Raw genomic sequence first — 10,198 nt, 5'->3', positions numbered from 1 at the left:
GCTGAGCGTGGTGGCACGCACCTGTAGCCCCAGGTACTAGAGAGGCTGAGGCAGGTGGATTGCTTGAGCTCAGGAGTTTGAGGCTGCAGTGAGCTGCGATTGCACCACTGCACTCCAGCCTGGATGACAGAGCGAGACCCTGTCTCTATCTCTGTCTCTGCCTCTCTCTCTCTCTTTTTTTTCTTACACCAACTTCGGTACATTCTCAAACCTTTTAATCATTCACCCTTGAAGTACTGGTTTGTCATGTTCTGAAGCTCCCTGTGATGGGATGGGTTTCTGATCACCCTTGGGCTGTATTGGGCTGATATCTTTTAAATATCCCTGCATTTAGATTGGTTCCTGATAGGGAAACTTCATGTTTATTTCACATGTAGGCTAATTGTTTGGTCTGCCTGCGAGCCCTGAGAAATGATGAAGGAAAACCACACCTGTTTCTGCTTTCTCACTTGCAGTGAGAGAGTTCCTGGGAGAGATGCAGTCTCCAGAGGGTTCATTATCGGCCCCAGCTGCTGATGTGCTATCAGCCTGCAGAGGAGAGAGCCCTGGGGCTTCACTAACCAGAGGCTGGAGGTGCTATGCACCAGCTCCAGTGAGATCGGGGTTTTCATTTTCATCCAACACTTTCAATCCAGTTTCTGATGAAAGGGCTTCTTCCAGTCACCAGAGAAAGTGAGTTTGTATGTTCTTCCTCCAGAGTATTGCTGTGTGGTTCATGAATAGGGTTGCTTATGACAAAATATTAACTTTGGCAGTTTTGGAGAAAAAAGACAAATAAAATAATGCATTCCTGGGAGAGGGGTGCAGCACATGGCCTGTGATGGGGCACAGGGACAGGTGCCTGGAAATCAGGGGTCAAAGGTGAGCCTCTGAAACCTTGGCTCTCTTTCTATTCTGCATGCCTTCACTGCCCTTCCTTTACAAAGATAACAAGTCTCTATGTGTTTAGAAATTGTGGCACAGTGTGTGTCGTTTTAGAAATTGTGGCACAGTGTGTGTCGTTTTAGAAATTGTGGCAAACAGTGTGTGTCGTTTTAGAAATTGTGGCACAGTGTGTGTTGTTTTAGAAATTGTGGCAAACAGTGTGTGTCGTTTTAGAAATTGTGGCTCACGCCTGTAATCTCAGCACTTTGGGAGGGTAAGGCGGGAAGATCGCTTGAGCCCAGGAGTTCAAGACCTGCCTGGCCCACATAGCAAGACCCATCTCAAAAAAAAATTGTGTGGCAAAGTATACATAAGACAAAATTGACCATTTTAGCTATTTTTCAAGTGTACAGTTGAGTGGCATTAAGTGCACTCATATTGTGCAACCGTCACCACCATCCACCTCTGGAAATTCTCCATCTTCCCCCATGAAACTCTGTCTCCATTAAACACTAACTCCCCATTCTCTACTCCCCCAGCCCCTAGTAACCACCATATTACTGTCTCCATGAATTTGCCTACTCTAGAGGTACTCATATACGCGAATCATGCAATGTATGTCCTTTAGAGTGTATTTCTTGCTTTCTTTTTTTTAAATGTCAACTTTTATTATAGCTTCAGGGGGCACATGTCTGGGTTTGTTACATGGATATAATGCGTGATGCTGAGGTCTGGGGTATGAATGATTCTGAAGCAGTGTCATTCATCTAGGGTGATACCTGAGGTTTGTTGTCTCGCGCTGGGGATATCAAGGATGTGGATACACAAGAAGTGAGGTTAAGGACAGAGGTTTAATAGGTGAAGGAACAAGAAGAGCTGTCTCCTGCAGAGAGGGGGTCCTGAGTGGGTTTTCTGGTCTGCAACAAAATGCAATGGGTTTTATAGATGAGCTTGATGAGGCGGTGTCTGATTTACATAGGGTGCAAGAGATTGGTTGGACCAGGTGTGTCATTTGCATAGGGCACAAAAAAACTGGTTAGGGCTAGGCATGCTATTTGCATAGGGCACCAAAACCTGGCCACCTTCACTCTAATCTTTTATTATGCAGATGGGTTCTCTACCTGGCTGACACTGTGTTGCCGGTTCCTTTAAGGTACACGTGGTGACAAAGAAAAGGGAAGATGGAGCCTCCATGTTGAACGTGCCTGGCCCCCAGATAGCCCTTTTCTATTGGCACAGCTGTCGGCATTCAACTGTGCAAGCTTCCAGCTTGCTTATCTATGTCTGCAGTGTGATTTTTCAGGCTGCTCTTTGTTAGAAATGATTTTGGAGCTGCTTTTTGTTAAAAGAGAAATTCCGCCAAGGACTCTTTTACCCTCACTATCTGCCTGAATAATTTCTTTCTAGCTCCTATATGAATCCCATCACTCAGGTGGTGAGCACAGTACCCAAAAGGCACTCTTCCAGCCCTGTCCCCTTCCCCTCCTCTCCCCTCTAGTAGTCCCCAGTGTCTATGGTTTCCATCTTTATGTCCATGAGTACCCAATGTTTACTGCCCACTTTATAAGTGAGAATATGCCATCTTTGGTTTTCTGTTCCTGCATTAATTTGCTTAGAATAATGGCCTCCAGCTGCATCTTTGTTGCTACAAAGTACATGATTTTATTCTTTTTTATGGCTGTGTAGTATTCCATGGTGTATATGTACCACATTTTCCTTATCCACTCCACATGGATGGGCACCAGGGTTGATTCCGTGTCTTTCCTATTGTGAGTAGGGCTGCAATGAACATGTGCGTGCAGGTGTCTTTATGGTAGAAGAAATGTATTTTTCCTTGGGTATATAAGCAGTAATGGGATTGCTGGGCCGAATGGTAGTTCTAAGTTCCTTGAGAACTCTCCAAACTGCTTTTCACTGCAGCCGAATTAATTTACATTTCTATCAAGAGTGTATTTCTGTGTTTAGCATCCATGCTTTGAGTTTGCCAGAAGATGCTGGATTTTATTCTACCCTGGGAGTAGTGGCGCATGTATCTGATTCTTCCACTTTCAAGTTGTTCACTGGAGCTGGGGTTTTACACTAGGCAGTGATGACTGAGGACCCCAAGATGAATCTTGGAATTCAATCTCAGAATGTGGCAGAGGCTACATCCCCATGACCCAGCACGAAGAACATGCCTCCTGCATCTCATTGCTGAGGAGAAAGTGGCTTTTACAGATAGTTACAGGCACCAATGATTCTACTTCCCTGAAAAGCTGTCTATTTTTTCCATGCCGTTCTGAAGTATAGTTGCTGGAGGATTTGCATAGACCAAAATGTAGGCTTACATTAGGTTGGTGCAAACATAATTGCAGTTTTTGCTATTAAAAGTAATGGCCAGACTGGGCGCAGTGGCTCATGCCTGTAATCTCAGAAATTTGGGAGGTCAAGGTGGGCAGATCACTTGAGGTCATGAGTTCGAGACCAGCCTGCCCAACATGGTAAAACCCCATCTCTACTAAAAATACAAAAAAGGCCGGGCGCGGTGGCTCAAGCCTGTAATCCCAGCACTTTGGGAGGCCGAGACGGGCGGATCACGAGGTCAGGAGATCGAGACCATCCTGGCTAACACGGTGAAACCCCATCTCTACTAAAAAATACAAAAAACTAGCCGGGCGAAGTGGCGGGCTCCTGTAGTCCCAGCTACTCGGGAGGCTGAGGCAGGAGAATGGCGTGAACCCAGGAGGCGGAGCTTGCAGTGAGCCGAGATCCGGCCACTGCACTCCAGCCTGGGCCACAGAGCGAGACTCCGTCTCAAAACAACAAAAAACCAAAAAGTTAGCTGGGCATGGTGGTGTGTGCCTGCGGTGCCAGCTACTTGGGAGGCTGAGGCACAAGAATCGCTTGAGCCCAGGAGGCAGAGGCTGCAGTGAGCTGAGATCCGGCCACTGCACTCCAGCCTGGGCAACAGAGCGAGACTCCATTTTACTCACACACACACACACCACAGCCAAAACTGCAATCACTTTTGCACCAACCTAGTATAATCGGGGAATTCCTGGTTACTTTTTTATTCCACAAAAAAGTCTGCTCCCACTGGGGCGATGTGCCATAGGAGGGCAGGTTAGAACTGTGAAGCTTCAAGAAGACCCTATATCCTGTGAGTGTCCTTGGCATTCATTCTGCAGGTCATTATCAGTCTTGAGGAGGTTGCTACAACAGCCTATGGAATGAGAGAGCATTGCTATGTCAGGAAGTATTTTTCTGCCTCTTTCTCTACCTTAAAAGGATATGCTCAGAATGAGTTGAAATATGGCCATTTCTTTCCCCTGAAATTGAGAGCCAGTTGTTTACTTGGAATCATTCAATGTCTCCATTGGTTTTGGGTTAGACTGTTTTGAAAAGAGGATTCTACTACCAAACACTCATAAGATGGCTTTGAGCAGAAACAAGGTTGGATCAACCGGTGTGTACAAACTTCTTGGCTTTACAGTATTTCTTTGGACATTCTTGGGCTTAAAATATGGCCACACCTCTGCAGTGGCAGGTCAAAGAGCCTCTGTCCCAGACCTAAGCTCTCTGGATGCCACACTCCAGACTGGGATTCCCAATCTCCTCATGGTTCATGTTGGCAATGCCTGACCCAGGACGTTATCTTGCCACTGAGACCAGCGTCCTTCTTCTTTGCCAGTTCCTGTATCTGTTATTGAATATTTTGAACAGCATCGGGTATTTTGTTGAATATTGAATATTTATTGAATATACTGAATATCTTGAATAACAATACAAGCAGAAATAAATATTGGGACTTTGTTCTCGTTGACAGTCTCAGATCTCAGTTCCGGCCATATGAGTCTTGGGCCGTTCATCATTATGAAGACTCTACAAAGTAAGATGGGTGTATGGTGAAGAATAATCAAAGGTAAATAAAGGCACCATCTCGAAGTGGACTTGCCATGTCCCATGGAAGCACGAATGTGTTGAGTCTTTTGTTGTTGAAAATGGTTCTAGGCTGGGCACAGTGGCACACGCCTATAATCCCAGCACTTTGGGAGGCCAAGGTGGGTGGATCACCTAAGGTCAGGAGTTTGAGACCAGCCTGGCCAACATGACAAAACTGCGTCTCTACTAAAAATACAAAAATTAGCTGGGCATTGTGGCGGGCGCCTGTAATCCCAGCTACTGGGGAGGCTGAGGCAGGGAGAATGGCTTGAACCCGGGAGGTAGAGGTTGGGTGACAGAGCCAGACTGTCTCCAGAGGGGAGGAGGGGAGGGGAAAGGGGAGAGGGGAGAGGGGAGAGGGGAGGGGAGTTCTAGCATCCCCAAGTCTGCTCCTGAGAATGTGGCTTGAGAAGGAAGGTGGATTCTTTCAGTGGTGTTCACAGAGCAACTGAAACTTTAGATTTCTCAGAATGAGATAGTTTACTAAAGCCTACCTATCTGAAAACATAAACATTTATTCATCAAGGGTGCCCTTTAAGCCATAAACAAACAACCACCAACCACCAAACCCACAAACAAAAGACAAAACAGAACAAAACCAAACATCCAACAAATAAACAAACAAAAAACTTGCCCTGAGACAAGCCACAGAACTTTATTTTGGGAAAAGAAAACATTTTTTTGTTGGTCAAACTATCAGCTGCTATGAAATACTCTTAGAGATGTTTATCCTGAGCTAGTTTTTTTTGTGGGGAGGTGCTGTTTACATGCTATGTTAAAAATAACATGCAAAAATTCACAGACATTAATGATGATGGATATACAAACAACGAGAATAATGATATTGGTATACATCATATGAGTGAAAAAAAAAAGTTGATGGTGGTGATGACAATACAATCGAAACTGCTTTTGCTCCGTGGAAAGCCCTTTGAGATAGAGATCCCCGCTGTGCAGTTTGCGGTGTATTTGCCTAAAACGCCATCTGGCTGCTACATAGAGGAAGAACACTGTTTGCTTTTCTGGCCTTTATTTTCATAATTCTTCAAGTTCTCTTTATGCTCCCAAAAATTCTACATAATCCCATTTTGAACACTGCATTCATTCTTTTTTTTTCTCTTAGAAAACAATAAGGGTTTTCATTAAGAAGTAAGTCATAAGACTCAAGAGAACAAATAAAACTCTTAATAGGTCTCCCTCCCTCCCTCTCTCTGCAGGCTGGGGGTGGATTCAAATGAAATTTTGCTTGAGAAAGCAGCCTGTTCGCTTCAGAAAACTGAATATTTTATTCAAAAAAGGTTAATTTTGCAGAATCAATTTGTCACACCTTTGCATCATTCACACTACCTTCCCTGCCCCATTATTTAGAGAACTCTAAGAAACATAATCTATATATGGACATAAAGTTGGGAACAGTAGATACTGGGTAATACTAGAGGATGGAGAGATGGAGGGGTCAGGCCAAAACACTACCTGTTGGGTGCTATGTTCAGTACCTGGGTGATGGGATCATCTGTATTCCAAATCTCAGTGTCACACGATATACCCATGAAACAAACCTGCACCTGTACCACCCAAACCTAAAATAAAAGGTAAAATTATATATAAAAAAGGAATATGATCCACAGAATGTATCAGACAAAAGATGTCTGTTATGGTGGCTAATACACTTGGGGTTCAGAAAGTCAGTGGCAGCCACGCACGGTGGCTCATGGCTGTAATACCAGTGCTTTGGGAGGCTGAGGCGGGAAGATCATGTGAAGCCAGGAGATCCAGACCTCACCGATACAAAAAGCAAACAAAAAAATTGGCTGGGTGTAGTTATGCACACTCATGGTCCCAGCTACTTGGGAGGGTGAGGTAGGAGGATCACCTGAGCCCAGGAGGTCAAGGCTGCAGTGAGCTATGATTGCACCACCGCACTCCAGCCCAGGCAACAGAGCAAGACCATGTCTCTTAAAAAATTATTTTAAAGAAAAAAAGAAAGTTGGTGGGGATGTGAATTCTAGAACTTTCTCTCCTCAAATATTTAGAACAGGTTGACATGGTACACTACCTTCTTAAAAGAGCTTAGCAAGAGGACGGAGGCTCAGCATTTGAAGGAAGCTGAGTGGTAAGATTAAAGTCAAGTCACCAATTAAGAATTGGTCCAGGCATAGTGGCTCATGCCTATAATACCAGCACTTTGGGAGGCCAAGGTGGGAGGATCACTGGAGCTCAGGAGTTTAAAACCAGCCTGAGCAACATAGCAAGACTTCATTTCTACAAATAATTAGCCGGGAATGGTGGCATACACCTGTGGTCCTGCCTACTCGGGAGGATCGCTTCCGCCTGGAAGTGCAGTGGCATGATCACAGCTCAGTGCAGCCTCCATTTCCCAGGCTCAAGCGATCCTCCCTGTGTCCTCACATGGTCATCCCTCTGTACGTGTCTGTGTCCTTTTATTTCTTTGGAGACAGGGGTCTCGTTCTGGCCCAGGAAAGGGTGCAGTGGTACAATCATAGCTCACTGCAGCCTTGACCTCCTGGGCTCAAGCGATTCTCCCACCTCAGCCTCCTGAGCTGCTGGGATCACAGGCGTACACCACTACACCCAGCTAATATATACATATATTTATTTATTTATTTGTTTATTTTTTCTAGATATGCAGTCTCCTTAGGACGCCCAGGCAAGTCTCCAATTCCTGGCCTCAAGCAATCCTCCCCTCTCAGTCTCCCAAGTAGTTGGGTCTACCAGGACGCACCGCCATGCCAGGGTAATTTTAAAACTTTGTGGCTGGGCGCCCTGGCTCACGCCTGTAATCCCAGCACTTTTGGAGGCCGGGGGAGGCGGATCACTTGAGGTCAGGAGTTCAAGACCAGCCTGGCCAACATGGTGAAACCCCGTCTCTGGGAAATACGCAAAAATTAACCAGGCGTGGTGGAGGGCGCCTGTAATCCCAGCTACTCGGGAAGCTGAGGCAGAACTGCTTGAACCCGGGAGGCGGAGGTTGCAGTGAGCTGAGACTGTGCCACCGCACTACAGCCTCGGCGACAGAGGGAAACTCTGTCTCAAAAAATCCAAAACCCAAAAACTTTTTGTAGAGACAGTCTTGCTATGTTGCCCAGGCTGGTCTCGAACTCTTGGCTTCAATATACCCTTTCACCTGGGCCTCCCAAAGTGCTGGGATTACAGCACTTGGCTCCAGTTTGACCTTTGTTGGTAGAACTACTCAGAAAATATGGCTAATTTAGAAACTGGGTGGTGTCAAGTGAACTGCACCCAAATCTTCTATCCCCACACCAGTTCTCATCTACCCTTTTCGCGTGCTGGAGAACTAGCAATGCAGGGGCTGCGGCTCAGGCTCTGAGAGGGCGAGGCCCAGGGCTCTCGCGCTGCGGCCGCCACCCGCCCCGAGGCCCCGGTCCCCTCCTCTCGCCGCCGCACCAGGGTAGCGCTGCCACGAGCCGGGCTTTCCGGGGGCCAGGGCGAACGAGGACCGAGATGCCCGACGGCAGGCAAGAGACCACGGGTTTATGTGGCGGTTACGGGATTCTCTAGCCCGCGAGCGGACGTTTTAGCTCTCAGGGATTCGATACCACAGCGCTTCCGACACTTGGAAAGACCAATCGTCAGGCCCGACAATGCAAGACCCGCCCACTTTGCGACGGACGCAACCACTCCAGTTACTTCTATTATCGGGGGCGCCCTTGCACAAGATCCTGTCCAATCGTTCCTGGGAACGCCCTCCTAGTCCCGCCTCAGGGCCAACGTAGAGCCTGTAAATTCGGCTTGACCCCTTCACCCCATTGGCGTAGTTCCTTCCCACGCCATGACGTGCACAGCGGCCGACCGGGACGGGCCAATGGCGGTCGCGGAAACGGCGGGGGCAATGGGCGGGAACGTAGTGTGCGGCCGCCGTCCGCCGCAGTCGCTCCTGGGCCCTAGAGGCCGGAGCCGCACTGAACGCAGAGTATCGAGGGCTCTTGCCGGAGAGGTGCCGCCGCGGAGCCCGCAGTCAGACGCCCCCTCAGTAGCGCCCGCCTAAGCCGTGGGCGCGCCCGCCTCCCGTCGGCCCTCGCAGTTCGGCTGGGCTCGGAGTCCGAGCCGCCGTCGCCTTCCCGCTCGGGCCGAGAACCGCAGTCGCAGAGCCGCGCAGCCCTCGAAGCCCGGTGAGAGGCGCCGCTGGTCTGAGGAAGGTGGACGGAGGGCGCGGGACATTCGCGCAGCTTTGCGGCCTGCAGGCCCTCCCCGCCGGCGAAGCTGCGCCGCAGGCCTAGGGGCCGGCCTGGGAGGCCGGCGGGCTTCGGGAGCTCGGGGCGGGACTGGAGGCCTGAGGCCACCGGGGGTCCCTGGGCGGGTGCTGGGTGCTGTGGAGCAGGGGCGCCGACCTCTGACCCACGAGAGGAGCGCCTTCGCGGTGCTGGTCCTAGTAGTTATTCTTAGCGTCCCTATTATCCGATTGAGAGCAGGCGGCTCTCGGGCTCCGAGCCGGAGGGGGCGGGCGAACTGGGAGAAATGTGTACTTTCCATGCCTAGGACCTGCCGCTGGGCAAACGGAGGCCAGTGTCCCTGCGGTTGCTGCCTGGGAGGGCGCACGAGGTCCCCCAGGCGAGGTGACGCGCAGGTTTTGTGACGTCGGACGCCCCAGGCCCGGGGGTGGAGGGCGGTCTCCTAGAGGAGCCGTCGGCCTTCCAGGGAAGGCATCCGGTAGGTCAGGGAGACTGGCTGGGGCTGCGAGGAAAGCTCCACCTCTCCGAGCGCCCCCGCCGGGGAGACCCAGGGATAGCCTCGCGGGGGACCCCGAACTGCAACGGGGCAGGGCCCTCCCCGGGAAGTCGGCACCCACGACCCTTTGTCCTATGACAGCGTCGATGCCTGGAACCACCAAGAGCTGGAAGAGGCAGGAAGGATCCTCCCCTAGAGCCTCCAGGGGGAGTCCAGCCCTGCCCACAACTTGATCTCAGATTCCTGGTCTCCAACACTGGAAAAGTTACTTTCAGTAACTTTCAGTCACCCAAATTGTGGTTATTTGCTAGAGCATCCATAGGAATTTAAAAACTAAGAGGTATGAATTTTATGTTGCTGTCAAAAGGCTTTTTCTAGGATAAGTAGATATTTCACGTAGATGGAGCTTTTTCTTCTCTTCATTGGGATCGGAACTCAGTTCTGTGTCCTCCGTCCTCCTATCTCAATGCTGATTTTACTTTCTCTTTAATCCTCTTCTAAAACAGTGACCCTTTTTATATTGTTTAAGTAAGTATCAATGTTTTTTGGTCAGTGTGAGACCAAAAACCTTTTTACCTTGGGTCTGAGAAGGAGCGGTATTTTCCCTCCTCCTCTTTTCAGAGATGGGGTCTCTCTGCTGCCCAGGCTAGAGTGCAGTGGCATAATCCTAGCTCACTGCAGCCCCAAACTCCTGGGCTCAAGTGAT

This window comes from Rhinopithecus roxellana, chromosome 7, assembly GCF_007565055.1.
Source record: "Rhinopithecus roxellana isolate Shanxi Qingling chromosome 7, ASM756505v1, whole genome shotgun sequence".
Taxonomy (NCBI): domain Eukaryota; kingdom Metazoa; phylum Chordata; class Mammalia; order Primates; family Cercopithecidae; genus Rhinopithecus; species Rhinopithecus roxellana.
Note: the sequence above shows the minus strand (reverse complement) of the source record.